The 21426-nt window shown below is 45.4% G+C and overlaps 1 protein-coding gene across 3 annotated transcripts in view; it reads left to right on the forward strand.

Moving 5' to 3' along the window:
• SGCD (sarcoglycan delta) overlaps positions 1–21426 on the forward strand; it is a 1005043-nt gene that overhangs the window by 673512 nt on the left and 310105 nt on the right. Inside the window, exon 1 of one of the 3 annotated variants that reach the window (XM_073649871.1) lies at positions 13805–13998. The exons of the other annotated variants lie outside the window; for them this stretch is intronic. The gene's annotated coding sequence lies outside the window, so the exon portion shown is untranslated. Of the gene's footprint in view, positions 1–13804; positions 13999–21426 lie in introns of those variants that run through there. 3 annotated transcript variants of the gene reach the window in all.

The raw sequence follows: 21426 nt of genomic DNA on the forward strand, positions 1-21426 counted from the left end.
CATTTGGAATTATATACTTAACAAAAAAGTGTGAAACAACTGAAAATATGTCTTATATTCTAGGTTCTTCAAAGTAGCCACCTTTTGCTTTGCTGACTGCTTTGCACACTCTTGGCATTCTCTTGATGAGCTTCAAGAGGTAGTCACCAGAAATGGTTTTCACTTCACAGGTGTGCCCTGTCAGGTTTAATAAGTGGGATTTCTTGCCTTATAAATGGGGTTGGGACCATCAGTTGTGTTGTGCAGAAGTCTGGTGGATACACAGCATATAGTCCTACTGAATAGACTGTTAGAATTTGTATTATGGCAAGAAAAAAGCAGCTAAGTAAAGAAAAACGAGTGGTCATCATTACTTTAAGAAATAAAGGTTAGTGAGTCTGAAAAATTGGGAAAACTTTGAAAGTGTCCGCAAGTGCAGTTGCAAAAACCATCAAGCACTACAAAGAAACTGGCTCATATGAGGACCGCCCCAGGAAAAGAAGACCAAGAGTCACCTCTGCTTCTGAAGATAAGTTTATCCGAGTCACCAGCCTCAGAAATCGCAGGTTAACAGCAGCTCAGATTAGAAACCAGGTCAATGCCACACAGAGTTCTAGCAGCAGACACATCTCTTCAACAACTGTTAAGAGGAGACTTTGTGCAGCAGGCCTTCATGGTAAAATAGCTGCTAGAAAACCACTGCTAAGGACAGGCAACAAGCAGAAGAGACTTGTTTGGGCTAAAGAACACAAGCAATGGACATTAGACCAGTGGAAATCTATGCTTTGGTCTGATGAGTCCAAATTTGAGATCTTAGGTTCCAACCACCGTGTCTTTGTGCGACGCAGAAAAGGTGAACTGATGGACTCTACATGCCTGGTTCCCACCGAGAAGCATGGAGGAGGAGGTGTGATGGTGTGGGGGTGCTTTGCTGGTGACACTGTTGGGGATCTATTCAAAATTGAAGGCATACTGAACCAGCATGGCTACCACAGCATCTTGCAGTGGCATGCTATTCCATCCGGTTTGCGTTTAGTTGGACCATCATTTAGTTTTCAACAGGACAATGATCCCAAACACACCTCCAGGCTGTGTAAGGGCTATTTGACCAAGAAGGAGAGTGATGGGGTGCTAGGCCAGATGACCTGGCCTCCACAGTCACCAGACCTGAACCCAATCGAGATGGTTTGGGGTGAGCTGGACCGCAGAGTGAAGGCAAAAGGGTTAACAAGTGCTAAGCATCTCTGGGAACTCCTTCAAGATTGTTGGAAGACCATTTCCAGTAACTACCTCTTGAAGCTCATCAAGAGAATGCCAAGAGTGTGCAAAGCAGTCATCAAAGCAAAAGGTGGCTACTTTGAAGAACCTAGAATATAAGACATATTTTCAGTTGTTTTACACTTTTTTGTTAAGTATTAGTGTTGAGCGAGCACTAAAATACTCGGGTGCTCGAAGCTCGGGCCGAGCTCACCGTGATACTCGGGTGCTCGACCCGAGCAACGAGCCCAATGTTAGTCTATGGGAGACTCGAGCATTTTTGCGGCGGCTCCCCCGGCAGTCTTTTAAAAGCCTAACAAGTGCCCAAAACGATAGTGACAGTGCTCAAATGACATGGGGACAGCATGGGGATCGCCCCAGGAAGCATTTCTGACCCCCAGGTCACTGCTGTCAGCAACGTGGTCAGAGGTATTAAGCCACTTTTACAGGCTCATAACAAAACGTTCAAAAACGAAAGTGAAAGTGCTTTCCTGTGAAATATGTTAAGGATAGTGTTGAGCGATACCTTCCGATATCAGGAAATATCGTATCGGATTGGATCGGACCGATACCCAAAAAGTATCGGATATCGCCGATTCCGATACCGGAAACCAATGCAAGTCAATGGGACACAAATATCGGAATGAAAATAAACCCTTTCTTTCCTTGTAGGTTAATTCTACATGAAGTAAAACAACTAAGAATAATGTAGAATGTATTACGCGAAAAGCCGGCAATTCAGCAGCGGCATACACCGGTACCCGACAATTTACAACAGAAAGAATAGAGCTTCACACATAGATTAGATAGATAGAAACATGTCAGTCACATATATATGAAGTACAGTGACAGTGTTGATTACTGTACTTGTCATTTAGTGTAAAGGATTTATTTAAAAAAATAATTGTGTTTTCGTGCACCATCTCTTTAAAAAAGCCGGCCGGCAATTCAGCATCGGTACCTGACAATTTATAACAGACAGAATAGAGCTTCACACATAGATTAGATAGATAGAAACATGTCAGTCACATATATAAGAAGTACAGTGACAGTGTTGATTACTGTACTTGTCATTTAGTGTTAAAATAAAGGATTTATTTAAAAAAAAATTGGCGTGGGGTTCCCCATAATTTTAGTCTCTAGCGGAGGTTAAGCAGACGGCTGGGGCAGATGTTTGAAGCCTGGGAAGGGGGTAATACGCACGGAGCTTCCCAGGCTACTAATATCAGCCCCCAGCTGAATACCTAGCCTTTACTAGCTATTAAAATGGGGGACCCTCTCAAAAAAATGACGTGGGGTCCCCCTTAATTTAATAGCTAGCAAAGGCTAGGCAGACAGCTGGGGGCTGATATTAATAGCCCAGGAAGGGTGCCATGAATATTGGCCCCCTCCCAGGCTAGAAACACCAGCCGTCAGCTGTCCCAGAAATGGCGCATCCATAGGATGCGCCAATTCTGGCACTTAGCCTCGCTCTTCCCACTGCCCTGTAGCAGTGGCAGTGGGGTAATAGGGTTGGGGTTGATGTCAGCTTATAATGCCAGCTGACATCAAGCCCAGGTTAGTAATGGAGAGGCGTCTATAAGACACCCCCATTATTAACCCCATGGTCAAAGTTAAAAAAAAACACAAACACCCAGAATAAAGTCCTTTAATTGAAATAAACACATAATTCTTTATTGTTCTAAATTAAACTCTACTTACCATCACGCCCATTCCAGCTGAAGCCAACGATCTCCTGCAATAAAAGAAAAATAATAAACCTGTTATGTTCTGCTACCAGAGCTAAGGAAAGAGAGGAGATCTGTCCCTACGATAGAACTCAGCTGAATCCCTACGATGTAACAGGGAACCTGATCCTGCGATCAGACCTGCTAAAGTCCTAAGCTAGTCTGTACGGAGACCTATAGATGTGGGGAAGGAATCCCTACAAGTACTAAGGACTGGGAGGAAAATGGGACACCTCCTAACAGAAACAGTAGCAGACAGACAAACAAACAAAATATAAAGAACAAAGAGGTCTGTAGACCAAGCAAACTAACAGAGTTAGATACAGAGCACAGGCTAGCTAGAAAGTAGTTATACAATGAAGTCCAGCAAAGCCAGAAGGGCGGAGCAGGATTAAATAGGCCAACGAGGTCATGTGACCAGCAAAGGAAAAAACCTAAGAGCAAGGTTCTATCAGTACCCCCCCTTCTAAGAGGATCCTCCGGATCCCCTAGGACCAGGCTTATCAGGAAATCTCCTGTGAAACGCTCTGATAAGTCTGGACGCGGAAACATCATCTGACCTCACCCAAGAGTTATCCTCGGGTCCGAAACCTTTCCAGGCCACCAGATACTGCAAACTACCTCTATACCGTCTAGAGTTAAGGATGCGAGAAATTTCATATTCCCCGTCCTCCACCACCGGAGGAACAGAGGCAGAGGCGTCACCATCCGACACAACAGCTTTTTTTAACAGAGAAACATGAAATACCGGATTAATTCTCCAGGAGGTAGGAACCTCCAACCTAACAGCAGATTGGTTGACAACCTGAAGCACCTTAAAGGGCCCTACAAACTTGGGACCCAATTTCTTAGAAGGAATCCTCAACCGCAGATTCCTAGAGGACAACCAAACCATGTCACCAACAGCGAACAAAACCTCCTGTCGTTTCCTATCAAAGTAGTCTTTAGATTTTCTGTTGGCCTCCTGAAGATTACCACGCACATCCGTCCAAACTCTCTCCAAATCACTGGAAAAATTCTCCTCCTCAGGCACGGCAGATCCCAACTTGGAGAACGACCCAAACGACGGATGTCTCCCAGAACAACAAAAAAAAGGCGAACAACCAGCAGAAGAAGATGTATGATTGTTCAGAGCAAATTCAGCAAGTGGCAGAAACTCAGACCACCCCTCTTGATTGTCTGCCACAAAACAACGCAAGAACTGCTCAACATCCTGGTTTTTCCTTTCTGTCTGGCCATTAGATTCAGGATGATATCCAGACGAGAACGACAGATGAACTCCCAACCTGTCATAAAAGGCACGCCAAAAACGAGCCACGAACTGAGGACCCCTATCAGAAACAATGTCAGTAGGAACGCCATGAAGTCTGACAATTTCCTTGACAAAGGCCTTAGCGAGAGTTTTAGCGCAGGGCAGTTTGACGAAGGGAACCAAGTGACACATCTTGCTAAAACGGTCCACGACCACCCAGATGACAGTAAAACCCTCAGAGGGGGGAAGGTCAGTTATAAAGTCCATAGCCAAATGTGTCCAAGGAGCACTAGGAACCTCCAAAGGACAAAGCAACCCCGCAGCAGGAGTATGTGAGGACTTAGATCTAGCACATATAGTACATTGACGCACCCACTTAATGACTTCCTTCTGCCATCCAGGCCACCAAAAACTGCGACCCACCAGTCTCTTGGTCTCAGAGATTCCGGGATGACCTGCCAACCGAGATTCGTGACACTCAATAAACAAATCTCTCCTAAAGGTCCCAGGCACAAACAACCTCCCATGAGGAGTGTTAGATGGGGCATTCTCCTGTGCTTTAAGAATCTCATCTTCCAAAACGGAGTCCAAAGCAGCTATCACAACACCTTCTTGTAAAATGTTCTCCTCTTTCTCAGCACCGACTATGGGAGAAAAACTGCGAGACAAGGCATCCGCCTTAACATTCTTAGTACCAGGGATGTAAGTAACGGAGAAATTAAACCGCGAGAAAAACAGTGCCCACCTAGCCTGACGGGCATTCAGGCGCTTGGCAGCATCAAGATATATCAGATTTTTATGATCCGTAAGAACCTGAACGGGAAATTCCGCACCTTCCAAGAAGTGGCGCCAGTGTTCAAATGCGAGTTTAATAGCCAATAATTCCCGATTACCAATATCGTAATTCAGTTCAGTCTCCGAAATTTTTTTTGAAAAAAAGGCACAGGGATGTAATCCATCCCCGTTATCCTGAGACAATACTGCGCCAACGCCCACCGAAGAAGCATCAACCTCAACCAAAAACGGCTTAGTCACATCAGGCTGCATAAGGATGGGAGCAGAGGTGAACCTCTCCTTGAGATACACAAAAGCTTCAATGGCCTCAGAAGACCACTGAACCGCATCAGCACCTTTCCTGGTGAGATCGGTCAGAGGTTTGACAATACTAGAAAATTTTTTTATGAATTTTCTGTAATAATTGGCGAAACCTAAAAACCTCTGTATCGATTTCAAACCAATAGGCCTAGGCCATTCCTGTACAGCTTGAACTTTAACCGGGTCCATCTCAAAACCTTCGCTGGAGATAATGTAACCCAAAAAACTAATTCTCTGTACAGCGAACTCACATTTCTCCAGCTTAGCAAAAAGCGAATTGTCCATTAACAATTGTAATACCTCACGTACGCTCCGCCAATGAGACTCCAGATCCGGCGAATAAATCAAAATGTCATCCAAATACACAACCACATTTTTGCCGATCAAAGGTCTAAGGATGTCATTAATAAGATTCTGAAAAAATGCAGGAGCATTAGTAAGACCAAAAGGCATAACCAGATTCTCAAAATGACCCACAGGAGTGTTAAAAGCAGTCTTCCATTCGTCACCCTCCTTCATGCGCAACAGATTGTATGCCCCCTTAAGGTCAATTTTAGAGAACCACTTGGCCCCCATTAACTGGTTAAACAGATCAGGAATCAATGGCAGTGGGTAAGGATTGCGTACAGTAATTTTGTTAATCTCACGAAAATCCAGACAAGGACGTAAACCGCCGTCCTTTTTTTTTACAAAAAAAAATCCAACCGCCACAGGAGACTTAGAGGGCCTAATGTGACCGGCGGCCAAACTTGTCTGTATGTATTCCTCCAAAGCCTTCCTCTCAGGAATAGTAAGGTTAAATAAACGACTTTTAGGAAGAGTCGCTCCAGGGACAAATTCAATAGAACAATCATAGTCTCTATGGGGAGGCAAAACCTGCGATTCCTTCTCAGAAAAAACTCTCCAAAAATCCTGAATAGGAACAGGCAATTCTCCCCTATCCAAAGCTGCAATACGCCCGTTACAACACTTGTCATAACATTTATGGCTCCAGGATTTAATTTCATTGGTAGACCAATCCAGTACAGGATTGTGAAATTTTAACCAGGGCAATCCCAATATTACTGGAGAAGGCAAGTTATTCAACACTACCAAATCCAATTTCTCATGGTGAACACCATTAATAGTGAGAGGAAATTCACAGACCTTGAGAGTAATATTCTTCAAAGGGGAACCATCCACAGAAACCACAGCAATGGGGGATGATAAAGGTTCGGGTTTTAAATTGAGTCTTTCCAAGAATCCCCCATCAATTACATTCAGAGTAGATCCACAATCAACAAACACCCGAAATTCCATTAATTTTTCCTGAGTAATCGTGGAAGCAGCTAAAAATACACCCTTGGAATTTAAACAGGCAATACGGGCATGACTGACCATTTTTTTTTCTTTCTTCATACGAAGCTCACAGCCTTTAATCAAATGACCAGATTTTCCGCAATAGAAACACAAGCCTTCAGAAAATCGACGGTCTTTTTCTTGAGAGCGAGGTGCCACCGATCCAATCTCCATCGATTCACCACTGTTAGTACACACATTCTCATAACCAGAAACTGACATAGCAGAGGATTTGCTCTCATTAACCCTTGCACGCAGTCTCCTATCCACCCGTATAGCTAATTGCATAGCCTGTTGCAAATCTTCAGGTGTAGGATAAGCAATTAGCAGGTCTTTAACCCTTTCATTGAGCCCAGCAAGAAATAGACTTTTCAGAGCAGAATCGTTCCACCCTGTTTGAGTAGACCAACGACGGAAATGAGTACAATATTTTTCCACATTACCTGATCCCTGTCTCAAACGTCTTAACTCAGTCTCAGCTGATGCGACACGGTCAGGATCATCATATAATAGTCCCAAAGCAGAAAAAAAACTATCCACTGATCTGAAGCATGTATCACTAGGTTGCAAAGAAAAGGCCCACTCCTGAGGCTCTTTGCGCAAAAGTGACATTATGAACCCTATGCGCTGGGATTCATCCCCAGAGGACTTGGGTCTCAAACGAAAATACAATAAGCAAGCATTTTTAAATGAAAAAAATTCTCGGTGTTCACCAAAAAATAAATCCAGCAAACATACCTTAGGCTCCAAGAAATGTGCTCCAGGATAGTTACTCACGTGCTGACGGAGCTCGGCCACCTCCAGAGAGAGTCCCTGCAGGCGATGAGCCAAATCCTGAACCGACACCATGATGGAACAGAAAAATCTTTCCTTAGAGAATTTGCAGGCTGGACTTACTGTTATGTTCTGCTACCAGAGCTAAGGAAAGAGAGGAGATCTGTCCCTACGATAGAACTCAGCTGAATCCCTACGATGTAACAGGGAACCTGATCCTGCGATCAGACCTGCTAAAGTCCTAAGCTAGTCTGTACGGAGACCTATAGATGTGGGGAAGGAATCCCTACAAGTACTAAGGACTGGGAGGAAAATGGGACACCTCCTAACAGAAACAGTAGCAGACAGACAAACAAACAAAATATAAAGAACAAAGAGGTCCGTAGACCAAGCAAACTAACAGAGTTAGATACAGAGCACAGGCTAGCTAGAAAGTAGTTATACAATGAAGTCCAGCAAAGCCAGAAGGGCGGAGCAGGATTAAATAGGCCAACGAGGTCATGTGACCAGCAAAGGAAAAAACCTAAGAGCAAGGTTCTAACAAAACCAACCTCATCCTTACCTTTCCATGGTTCCCAGGACAGCTTCAGCTCTGCTACATCGAGATGACAGGCTGGACCGCAGCAGAACGCTGCCATCCAGCCTGTCATCCGGCAGACACTGAGAAGCGCAGGCATGCTTGCGCTCCTCAGTGTCTCTCTGTGACGGCATAAAGATGAGCCGAGTTCATGTCCAATGAACTCGGCTCACCTCATGCACGTCACTGACAGCGTGGGAGAATTCTCCTGCACTCAGCGCTTCAGCGTGAGAATTTTCCCACGCTGTCAGTGACGTGAATGAGGTGAGGTCATGTCCAATGAACTCAGCTCACCTCATGCACGTCACTGACAGCGTGGGAAAATTCTCACGCTGAAGCGCTGAGTGCAGGAGAATTCTCCCACGCTGTCAGTGACGTGCATGAGGTGAGCCGAGTTCATTGGACATGAACTCGGCTCATCTTTATGCCGTCACAGAGAGACACTGAGGAGCGCAAGCATGCCTGCGCTTCTCAGTGTCTGCGGGATGACAGTCTGGATGGCAGCGTTCTGCTGCGGTCCAGCCTGTCATCTCGATGTAGCAGAGCTGAAGCTGTCGTGGGAACCATGGAAAGGTAAGGATGAGGTTGCTTTATTATTTTTCTTTTATTGCAGGAGATCGTTGGCTTCAGCTGGAATGGGCGTGATGGTAAGTATAGTTTAATTTAGAACAATAAAGAATTGTGTGTTTATTTCAATTAAAGGACTTTTATCTGGGTGTTGTGTTTTTTTTAAATACATTACTAGAAATTCATGGTGGTCATGTCTAATATTGGCGTGACCCCATGAATTTCGGGCTTAGGGCCAGCTGATAATGCCAAGCTGGCCTTAACCCCTTTATTACCCAGTGAGCCACCGCACCAGGGCCCTGGATGAGTTGGGTACAGCGCCAGAAGATGGCGCTTCTATGAACGCGCCATTTTCCGGGGTGGCTGCGGACTGCAATTTGCAGCGGGGGTGGCGCAGAAAGCTTGGGCCTCCCTACGCTGCGGATTCCAGCCCCCAGCTGCCTAGTTGTACCTGGAAGGACACAAAAATAGGGCAAAGCCCCACGTATTTTTTTTTTTAATTATTTCATGAAATTCATGAAATAATTAAGAAAAAAAGGGCTTCCCTATATTGTTGTGTCCAACCAGGTACAAATAGGCAGCTGGTGGTTGGGCGCAGCCCGTTCCTGCCTGCTGTACCTGGCTGGACACAGATATAGGGCGAAGCCCCACATCAATTTTTTTTAAATTATTTCATGAATTTCCTGAAATAATTAAAAAAAAATACGTGGGGCTTCTCCCTATTTTTGTGTCCAGCCAGGTACAACTAGGCAGCTGGGGGATGGAATCTGCAGCGCAGGGAGGCCCAAGCTTTCTGCCCCCCCCCCGGTGCAAATTGCAGTCCGCAGCCACCCCGGAAAATGGCGCGTTCATAGAAGCTGGATGCTGTACCTGGCTGGCATACAAAAATATGGCAAAGCCCACGTCAAAATTTTTGGGAAAAATTAATTAAAAAATAAATAATAATTTAGGGACTGCATCTTTATTAACTCCTCAAATTTCATTTAGTGTTAAAATAAAGGATTTATTTAAAAAAAAATTGGCGTGGGATCCCCCATAATTTTAGGCTCTAGCGGAGGTTAAGCAGATGGCTGGGGCAGATGTTTGAAGCCTGGGAAGGGGGTAATACCCACGGAGCTTCCCAGACTACTAATATCAGCCCCCAGCTGAATACCTAGCCTTTACTAGCTATTAAAATGGGGGACCCCCCCCAAAAAAATGACGTGGGGTACCCCCTATTTAATAGCTAGCAAAGGCTAGGCAGATGACTCGCCCCCTGGGCCAGTCCTGTAGTGCAGCGCGCGTGCGCGCGGGGGATACCCGGAGCCGGATCCGATGGGGGTAGTAGTCTTCGTGTGGCGGTGACCTGGTCCGCGCCCAGGGTGGTCAAACTAAGTGGCAGTTATTGGTATGATGGTATTAGTGTCCGACTACGCCACCCGTTGAATGCGGTTATGAAACCGCCGCTGCAGGGCAGACCGCTGAGGCCGGTGGTATAGGTGTGCAGCAATGTTGATATAACCCCCAACGGGAGAGGTATGGCCTCAGGGCAGCGGATGTGGGTGATGTTGGGAGTGATGGTGTGGATGTCCCAGCACTAACGGTGCGACAAGGAAGCACGGAGACGCGAGGGTACAGTTCAGGGCCTTTACTGATGGTACAAGGCAAATTCCGGCGGGAGTACTGGCTAGTAGTTGGGGCCTGGTTAGTCTGCGAGTAAGCCGGAGTTCCCCTGGCCAGGTGGAGTTGTAGGCCTTCCCGTTAGTCTGTACCCTTCCTGGCTACCCTGCTTTCAGCGGTTACAAGTAGCCCACGTCCCTGGGTATACCGTGTGGTGCTCACCCGTATGGCTGGTGACCTGGGGCCTCCTGTTAGCCTCCGCTCCGGGATGGCGGTGCTGGTCCCTTCGTTGTGACTGAGCCTCCGGGCTTTTATGGCCAGAGGACCTGGAATCCCCTGCCGGATGGATTCTGCTGCTGGGAATATCTTAGTCCCCACAGCCTCGGACTCCTGTGTCCGGTTTTAGTACCTTCTCCCAGGGCGAGCTCTGCACGGCTCCAGCCCCTGGCGCTTCTCCTTGGCTCCTACAGAGCTCCTGATGTCTCTCTGTCCCTGTTTCTGCGTGTCCAGACCAGACTCCGTCTCTGTCTGGAACTCCTCCCTCTAACCCTGCCTCAGCCCCAGTTTATGTAGGGGAAGTTCTTCCCCTCCCAGGACTGAGCAGGAGGTGTGGCATGCTTAGGATTCCTGCCCAGGAGACCTCCCACCTGCTCACAGACGTAATACTGCTATTACTGTGGAAACCAGACCCCTGGGGTGCCACACAGACAGCTGGGGCTGATATTTATAGCCCAGGAAGGGTGCCATGAATATTGGCCCCCTCCCAGGCTAGAAACACCAGCCGTCAGCCGCATAGGATGCGCCAATTCTGGCACTTAGCCTCGCTGTTCCACGCTGCCCTGGTGCGGTGGCAGGGGGTAATAGGGTTGGGGTTCATGTCAGCGCCAGCTGCCATGAAGCCCAGGTTAGTAATGATGGGCGTCTATAAGACACCCCCATTACTAACCTACAAAGTGTTAAAAAGAAAAAACACACTACACCCAGAAAAAAATAATTTATTTGAAATAAAACACACAATTTTATTTAATTCTTAGTTTACTAAAAAAAAATAGTTACCTGTCCACTTTCCTGTGCTGATCTCCCATGCACAGCTGTCACATCTGGAGATGGTGACAGCTGTGCATGGCTGCTGTAAGCTCACACTGCCGGGAACACGTCCGCTCCCGGCAGCGGGAGCCACTGACTGAGGTCACCGGAGTGCATTCAGGCAGCGCAGCTCTGGAGACCTCCTTTACGGCACTGCTGTACCGTGGGAATTTCTCACGATACAGCAGGGCCGTAAAGGAGCTGACCGGAGCAGCGCTGCCTGAACTCCGGCGAACCCGCTTATGCAGTGACGGGGCTGCTTTACGGCCCCATCATTCTAGCGGCGGCAGCGGTTCAGAGCGGTCACATTCTATGTGGCTGCTCTAAACTGGAGATCATCGTGGGACACTCGTGGACTACTACGGAGGGGTAAGGATAAGGTTGTGGTTTATTATTTTATATTTTATTACAGGAGATTGATGGCTTCGGGGAATTAGGTGTCTAGGTGAGTATAGGTGTAGTTTTTTATTTTTTACTTTATTTTAGGTGGCGATCGGCGGGGACAGGTAATTTATTGTAGGCAACCACTGGCCACCAATGACATGTATTTAACATTTATTGGGGACACAGTAGGGCAATTTAAATAGCAGGATCAGGCTGATGGGAACTACTGCTCCCATCGAGCTGATCCTGCTGGCACGAGTGGACGGGGGACAGACATAGGCCGATGGGAGTAGTAGTGTCACATCGGCCTATGTCTGCCTGCACGCACACACCCGCAGACATCGCACAGACACCGCACACACTCGCAGACATCGCACAGACACCGCACACACCCGCAGACATCGCACAGACACCGCACACACCCGCAGACATCGCACAGACACCGCACACACTCGCAGACATCGCACAGACACCGCAGACATCGCACAGACACCGTGCACACCCGCAGACATCGCACAGACATCGCACAGACACCGCACACACCCGCAGACATCGCACAGACACCGCACACACTCGCAGACATCGCACAGACACCGCACACACTCGCAGACATCGCACAGACACCCCACACACCCGCAGACATCGCACAGACACCGCACACACTCGCAGACATCGCACAGACACCGCGCACACCCGCAGACATTGCACAGACACCGCGCACACCCGCAGACATTGCACAGACACCGCGCACACGCACAGACACCGCACACACCCGCAGACACACGCACAGACACCGCACACATCGCACAGACACCGCACACACCCGCAGACATCGCGCAGACACACGCACAGACACCCCACACACACTCGCAGACATACGCACAGACACCCACACACACCAATCATGACGGGCTGATCATCTGGGAGGTGACGCTGTGCGGCCAGCCAATCACTGTAATGCCCACAAACAACATGGCTGTGGCATTACAGTGACTGGCTGGCAATCCCTGCATGTTCATTGGCTCTGTAAAGAGCACCAAACATGCAGGGCGGAGACCTGAGCTCCCGCCCGAGTATCCCGGAAATGGTCGGTGCTCGCCGAACATCCCGAGTAGCGTGATGTTCGGGCGAGTACCGAGCAGTGTCGAGCATGTTCGCTCAACACTATTAAGTATATAATTCCACATGTGTTAATTCATGGTTTTGATGTCTTCGGTGTGAATGTACAATTTTCATAGTCATGAAAATACAGAAAAATCTTTAAATGAGAAGGTGTGTCCAAACGTTTGGTCTGTACTGTATATGTCCCTTATCTTGGGCCCCATCCTTGTATATAAGTCCCTTATCCTGGGCCCCATCCTGGTATATATGTCCCTTATCCTGGGCCCCATCCTTGTATTTATGTCTCTTATCCTGGGCCCCATCCTGGTATGTATGTCCCTTATCATGGGCCCCAGCATGGTATGTATGTCCCCCATCCTGGTATATGTCCCCCATTCTACAGCTGTCCTTTAATGCATAGAAAGAAAAAAAAATTCTACTCACCTTCCCTCCGCTCCTCTTCTGAAGCCGACAGCAGACTTCAGCATAGAACCGACGGGAGCGCATGATGTCACTGCCCTGCTCCCCCAATCACGTGCACGCCGATGTCAGCTGCTGGCCTCTAATTGGCCGACAGCGTGTATTGAAGCGCTGCGCTGTGAGGACGCACATTCGGTTGAAGTTTGCACTGGAATCAGGGGCCCAATACCCGCACGGGCGCTGTCGTGACCTCTGCTATCGCGATCATTACGCCCCTGTTTATATGATAGGTGTATTGGCTGTATATGAAATTAGCGAAATTAGATTGTCAGCTCTGTTGCTGAATAAACTGGTGCTGTATGAATAGCAGGAAAAAAAAAAAAAGCAGGTCAGGCGTGACCAATTATTATTTTATTATCGTCACTGATATCCTTTAATAATGAGAATTGCTGGCGCGTGCAGTGCTGGGCTGTTTGTTTCTATGCTGAGTATCATTATCTCAGACCCTGGGGGTATCCAGGAGGAAGAGGAGGAAGCCCAGTAATGTAAAACATGTGTTCCCCACTCTATTTCAGTGAGCAGGAGCCTCAGATCCTGGCAGTGTGTCCATGCAATAGTGAGGCCGCAAGGCTTCAATAGAGATGAGGTAGAGGAGCAGTCCAGGAAATTCTTAGGGGCTGGGCAGGGTCTTGGCTGCAAGTTTGTGACTGGAAAATGTGAGACAGAGACAGTGCAGGCATCTGAGCTCAGGCCTGGCGGACTGGGTACGAGAAGCCCGTGGAGACCCTTCTCTTCCTGCTATGTTGGTGTCGAGGGGCTTGTTCATGTCCGGATATTAAAAGGTAAAAGCGCGTCTCCTTATAGAAATCAGAATTGGAGGCTTAAAGGGGTTGTCCAGGATAGCGGGGTCTCATGGCGTGATTGATCGTTAACTCCTTCCAGCACGGAAGGGAAAGCAACATTCAGCCATAGTTAGACCTCCTACTTTTCACCTAAAACCCATTAACCCGAAATGTCCATGGTATTTGATTTACTATACTGCCCTAGACTATGCCCGTCTTGTTTGTTACCGTTGTAATATTTGTTACCTATATTATTTTGTCGATTTTTTGTGGTATTATTTTGCTATAAGTCTCCGTTCACATTGCATTTTTAGGCTGTGAAGAATGGCCATCTCCTATAAACTAATATAGGATACATTTAATTAATACAGTGAGAATTCTTTCATGACGTGTACATGAAACCAATGCTTTTGTAGCCCATGAGTGATTGAAGGCTACATACAACTTTCATACAGGTTTTTAGAACGGATGGAGAAGGGGTTGTATACAGATCTGCAGTGGAGAGAGGGGAAAGTATCTAAGGTTTTATGGAGGGTAGACAAGGAGTTAAAGAAGTTGTCCACTACTTTTCACTATGGATAGGGAATCAATGTCTGATTGGCCAGGGTCCGACACCCAGCACCCTAGCCGATTAGCTGCTATCGGTGTTGGCCGCGGCGGCTGCCGGCTGGAAGTGCTTACTTGCTGAGCTTGGCCGTCTAGTTGTAGTGGCCGCCGCAGGGCACTGCACATTCGCCTTCCATTGAATTGAATAGGAGGCAGATGTGCAATACACCGCGGCGGCCATTACAACTAGATGGCCAAGCTCAGCAAGTAAGCACTTCCGGCCGGCGGCCACCGCGGCCAACTCCGATAACAACTGATCAGCAAGGGTGCCGGGTATCAGACCCCGGCCGATCAGACATTGATGCCCTATCCAAAGTGTAGGGCATCAATGTAAAAGTAGTGGGCAACTTCTTTAAACACATGAAGAAGAAATAATTGCAGGATAGAAGCTGTATTTATATGAATACGACAGAAGCCTGGATACACACACCTCACATCCAGCCTATATTACAGGGAGAGACACTCCCAAAAAAATTGAAAAATCTGTAACTTGAATCTGCATATCGAGGGGTCTGAATAATGAATGAAGGAATTAAGATTGGAGACTGAAACTTGTGAAAATCATTTTTTTTCCTTGTCAAAGGTGTCCATAGCCTTTAATTCCAATGTTTTCAGGTCTCCGCTTCCCAATAGATCCCTGTGGATATATTTAGAATGTAGAGAAGCAGCTGTACGCTAATTGTAGGGCTTAAATGTGATCTGCACAAGGCCTGACATGTATATTTTAAGATTGAAAATGTACGTACATGAAAAATGGATTTCACAGCTGAAAAATCAAAATCTCTTCAGGGCAAACAGGCGTAATATGGTTCTGTATGATGTCTAAGTTTTATGGCGCCATAATGCATCACCTATAGTATTTTGGGATGCATTACTTTATCTACACGTATCTTTGATTTCATGCAAAGTTCCATTAAACCCCATTAGGCCACGTATATGGTCATTAAATTTACATCAGTATTTGTAAGCCAAAAATTGAAAATTGAATTGAAAAATTGCAGAAATGGTGCCCTTGTTTCTATTATACTTTTCTTCTGACTGTTCCACTCCTGGTTTTGACTTACAAATACTGATGGAAAATACTGACCTAATACTGTTCTACACATTGAAATTTCAACACCAAAAATGAATTATGGAAATCATGGGATCGATAGACATGTTACTGATATGCAGATGATGTTTTGAAAAATTTCTTTCCGTTTTTCAGAATTTGCACATTGTTAACACATGTATCAATCATGTGATTTTCATAATTCTTTTTCCTTGTTGGTGTTGGTTGCAATGTCAATGTTGAGGAGCTCTACAAATATCAACACAAAGCGTGAATACGGCCTCTACAGCGTGAATACAGCCTGTACAGCGTGAATACAGCCTGTACAGTATGAATACAGCCTCTACAGCGTGAATACAGCCTGTACAGTGTGAATACAGCCTCTACAGCATGAATACAGCCTCTACAGCGTGAATACAGCCTCTACATCATGAATACAGGCTCTACAGCGTGAATACAGCCTGTACAGCGTGAATACAGCCTGTACAGTATGAATACAGCCTCTACAGCGTGAATACAGCCTGTACAGTATTAATACAGCCTCTACAGCGTGAATACAGTCTGTACAGCGTGAATACAGCCTCTACAGCGTGAATACAGCCTGTACAGCGTGAATACAGCCTCTACAGCATGAATACAGCCTCTACAGCGTGAATACAGCCTGTACAGCGTGAATACAGCCTGTACAGTGTGAATACAGCCTCTACAGCATGAATACAGCCTCTACAGCGTGAATACAGCCTGTACAGTGTGAATACAGCCTCTACAGCATGAATACAGCCTCTACAGCGTGAATACAGCCTCTACAGCATGAATACAACCTCTACAGCATGAATACAGCCTCTACAGCGTGAATACAGCCTGTACAGTATGAATACAGCCTCTACAGCGTGAATACAGCCTGTACAGTATGAATACAGCCTCTACAGCGTGAATACAGCCTGTACAGCGTGAATACAGCCTGTACAGCGTAAATACAGCCTCTACAGTGTGAATACAGCCTGTACAGCGTAAATACAGCCTCTACGGTGTGAATACAGCCTGTACAGCATAAATACAGCCTCTACAGCGTGAATACAGCCTCTACAGCGTGAATACAGCCTCTTCGGAAATCATGCTATAATCATATGACTTTCAAGGGGATGTTACTGGGGCACGTTATGGGAGTTCTGGAGGAGGGGGAGACAACATTATCAGTATGTGTGTCTGTAGATCAATCACTGAAACCATTGAATCCTCATTTCTGCTGATTTGTCTAGCTATTCCATTATTTCATGTTGGCTCAGGGATATGTAATGTCGCCTTGCTGCATCAGAGCCCTAAGTCTGAACATCACCCAAGTGATATCTGCACAGAGCTTGTATGTTTTAATTGGGTTTGCATAGGTTTCCCGCTGAGTGAATCTTTTGAAATTCGTTTCGACAAATTTTACCAGGAAATTCAGTTCACAGCGAAACGATTTGCCGTAAGTTGAAAGTTCTCCAAACCTTCCAATTGCCCTGAAAAGACGTGTATGATGCGTGACTCTCATATCCATTAATTCTGTGTTTTTCTATTTTCCTCGCACACTAGTCTTCTTCATTGCTACACCCTTACAAATGTGGCCGTTACATCCCACAGTTTTCGCTAGAATTCTGGTGTAAAGCCGCTTGAAACGTTGCAAAAATTTTTGCATAACTCAAAGCCTCTTAAAAAAAAATTTCAACATTTTCCGTTGTTACATGAGTCCAGCCCACTCCTACAACTTTTTTTTTTTTAAAAAAGCAGAGCTTGGGTGGGACAGGACAAGGGCAACGGCGCCCGAAAAATTTACAAAAGGGCATAATTTAGAACAAAAATTTACAGCGTTCCCTTCATTAAAACTGGTATCCAAAAAACTTGTCTTAATGAATTAGGGCCTATCTATACAGGTTCTTCAGTGTTTTATGGCTTTCACTCCTAATCTCTATTGCTGAGCTGTGAGCTCTGATGTCCTATCACTATCCAGATTCACCACAGAATGGCTGCTGTATTTCCTGCCTCAGCTTTTATACAGTCAATGATAGTTACTACCGATTGGCTGGGCTTTACCATGTGATGTGATAGCTGCAAAGCATTATGAGGAAACGCGCCTGGCCGCATCCTAGGTCTTGAGAGCCTTAGGCCTCATTCAGACATCATTTTTTTGGTTGCGAGTTCTCTCCGTGTTTTACAATAGTAAATGGGGTCAATCACATGTCCGTGATTTTCCGTGGTCTGTGCAAAATTGTGGGGACATGTCCGATTTTGATCCACGTGTCAGATCAAAATATACAAAGCAGACTGTAAGTGCACTGCTTCTTCCAAGTGCATTGACACGCCTCCAGTGCACTTCCACCCTGATTTGCATATGGCTTCAGATACACTAGATATCTCATGATTGGCACATCGGATCTCTACAAAAAAGGTATAATTTTTCTTGGAGGACAATCAGCTATACAGCCATACCACTAGTTCCCTATGTAAAACATGCTGACAGTTTCCCTTTAATTATACAATTAACCATGTGGTTTATCATTTTTATTGGAGGACAAGTGCCAGTACAGCCTCTATATGTAAAATAGTCCTGACGGGTTCCCTTTTAAAGTCAGCATTCGCTTTTCATTTCAATGAAGGAAAACTTTCCCTATAAAAATATGATGTGATTTTTAAATAAAATATTCTGGCATTTATTTCCGCCCCCTTGGGCAGATAAGCAAGTAAGCTGGAAATGGTCTTTTAGTAAGTAGACTGTGTTTGTATTGTTGCAGCGCACATTTACAGCGGGCCTCATGGGTATGCCATCTCATTGCCGGCTGGTCCTTACCCGCTTTATTTATTAATACAATGAAGTCTTTTATTTATACCCTCTCCTCTTGCAGACTGTGGGTAGCAGTCAATTCCGTATTGTATTCTGCATTATTAAGTTGCATAAAACTACAGTGTGTTGTCATGACATTAGGAAATGGAAACTGAAGAAATAAGAATTTCATAACCCGCACCATGGACCCGCCATTAAACATTTAGATAGTATTTAATTGTTTATCAGCCAGTAGGATTTTTTTCGTGGTGCCATCGGGATTTTGCCCTCGTAATAATAGATGTGAATTGCGGTTTTACACGACATAGGGCTTCATGTTCTGATGCTCAGGGTCATCTTAGTAATCACTGTTCTCTTGGGTCACGTCGATCATTGTTAAACTATCTGATGTCCTTTGCTGGGAACCCGAGCATAGATTTTAACCCCTTAATTATCACCAAGACACCTGCTGCCATTAAAGGGCAAGATCCTATCCCAATATGTAGTAGGTGTAATAATATTAGCAAATACCTTCAATTAGAAATATAGTATAGTTCTTCTGATAAGCTATGTCTCTTACCCCATGTGCTGGGCATTGCAGGAGCTTAGGTATCCATGGTTCCGAGCACTCATATAGTGACAGTTAGTTGTTAGTCCGTGGATATCTAACAACTAACTTCGCTTCGCTCATACTTACTTTCGATGAAACTCAGTGGGGGACATGTGAGTGCTGATTGGCTGCAGCTAGTGATGAGTGAGCATGCTCGTTACTCGAGATTTACGAGCATGCTCTGGTGTTTTCCGAGTATCTTCAGCGTGCTCAGTGTTATGTTTGAAGCACATCCCTGTGTATGATTTCTTAGGCATTCCTCACATGTAATAAAGCTGTCAAACAGTGGCAAATCATGCACATGGGAGTGATTCAGACATAACACTGAGCACGCTGTAAATACTCGGCGAGCACTCCGCATGCGACAGCATGCTCGCCGAAAGGGTTAACAGAACATACTCGCTCATCACTAGCTGCAGCCCATTAGCGGCCACTGATTTACTGATTTAGGTTTTAAGATTTTTTATTTTGTTCATGGACTACAGCATTTAAGATGTGGTTATCCATCTAGTGGACCAACCCTTTAAAGGTATTCCATTTTATAAATTCACAGCATATCGCTCTCACCTAGTGAACCGTGGGGGTCCTAATTCCCTCCTATCCCGAGAATCTATATGCTACAACGCTGATTTAATTCTGTGTCCGTTGCACTGTATTTCTCTTGCACAATGGTCCATCAAGTCCTTCAAGGAACTGTGAGTTCATTCTCAGAATCTATTGGGGTCGTAAAGGTACAACCCCCCTCTGATCATAAAGAAAAGTTACGTCTTAGCAATTTATAATTGCTTTTTAAGAGGAAAATACCCCTCTAAGTGGACCTATCTGGGTCACCCATCATGTCTGTTTTAGTCATATTATTTTAGCAATGATAAGTATTGCTCATAGTCTAACCATTCCGGAGCATTCTTTTTCTTGTTATTCTGTATTGTTCTGTTATTCCTCCTGGAAATGTAGGAATAATTTGACAACTGGGTGTTATCAGTGGAGGGGTGTGTCCCTGCACACTTGACATTGTCCTATCGGAACTAAAAGTGCCAGAGTATGTAACGAAATGTCCACGTGGAATGGTAATGGGAGCCTTTCCTACAGAGGGGCTCTCCTTTCTGGTTCATAGAGGGGGAATCCGAGTTGGGAACCACCCCCTACGACGACAGTGAATGTTGTCTTCTTGAGACTTTTGCTTATACTTAGTGTTGCCTTTAACAGCGTATGTTGTCTTCTTGAGACTTTCGCTCATACTTACTGTTGCTTTTAACAGCATATGTTGTCTTCTTGAGACTTTCGCTTATACTTAGTGTTGCCTTTAACAGCGTATATTGTCATAGAATCATAGAATCATAGAATCATAGAATGGTAGAGTTGGAAGGGACCTCCTGGGTCATCTGGTCCAACCCCCTGCTCAAAGCAGGATTCACTAAATCATCTCAGACAGATGTCTGTCCAGCCTCTGTTTGAAGACGTCCATTGAAGGGGAACTCACCACCTCTCGTGGCAGCCTGTTCCACTCATTAATCACCCTAACTGTCAAAAAGTTTTTTCTAATATCTAATCTGTGTCTCCTTCCATTTAGTTTCATCCCGTTGCTTCTAGTCTTTCCCTGTGCAAATGAGAATAAAGATGATCCTTCTACAATGTGACAGCCCTTGACATATTTGTAGACAGCTATTAAGTCTCCTCTCAGTCTTCTTTTTTGCAAGCTAAACATTCCCAAATCCTGCAACCGTTCCTCATAGGACATGGTTTGCAGACCAGTCACCATTCTGGTCGCTCTTCTCTGAACTTGTTCCAGTTTGTCTATGTCTTTTTTAAAATGTGGTGCCCAAAACTGTACACAGTATTCCAGATGAGGTCTGACCAAAGAGGAGTAAAGACCGATAATGACTTCACGTGATCTAGACTGTATGCTTCTGTTAATACATCCCAGAATTGTATTTGCCTTTTTTGCTGCTGCATCACACTGTTGACTCATGTTCAGTCTATGATCTATTAGTATACCTAAGTCTTTTTCACATGTACTGTTGCTTAGCTCTATTCCTCCCATTCTGTATATGCTTTTTTCATTTTTATTGCCCAGATGTAGTACTTTGCATTTTTCCCTGTTAAAAACCATTCTGTTGGTTGCTGCCCACTGCTCCAGTTTATTTAGGTCTTTTTGAATCCTCTCTCTCTCTTCTCTAGTATTAGCTATCCCTCCTAGCTTTGTGTCATCAGTAAATTTAATCAGTTTACCCTCAATTCCTTCATCTAAATCATTGATGAAGATGTTGAACAATACAGGTCCCAGGACAGAGCCCTGTGGTATCCCACTTGAGACATTCATCCAGCTGGATGTGAAGCCATTTACAACCACCCTTTGAGTCCGAT

Source organism: Phyllobates terribilis, unplaced genomic scaffold (genome assembly GCF_046119375.1).
Source record: "Phyllobates terribilis strain yellow unplaced genomic scaffold, ASM4611937v1 Scaffold_10__3_contigs__length_209671492, whole genome shotgun sequence".
In the NCBI taxonomy this organism is placed as follows: Eukaryota; Metazoa; Chordata; class Amphibia; order Anura; family Dendrobatidae; genus Phyllobates; species Phyllobates terribilis.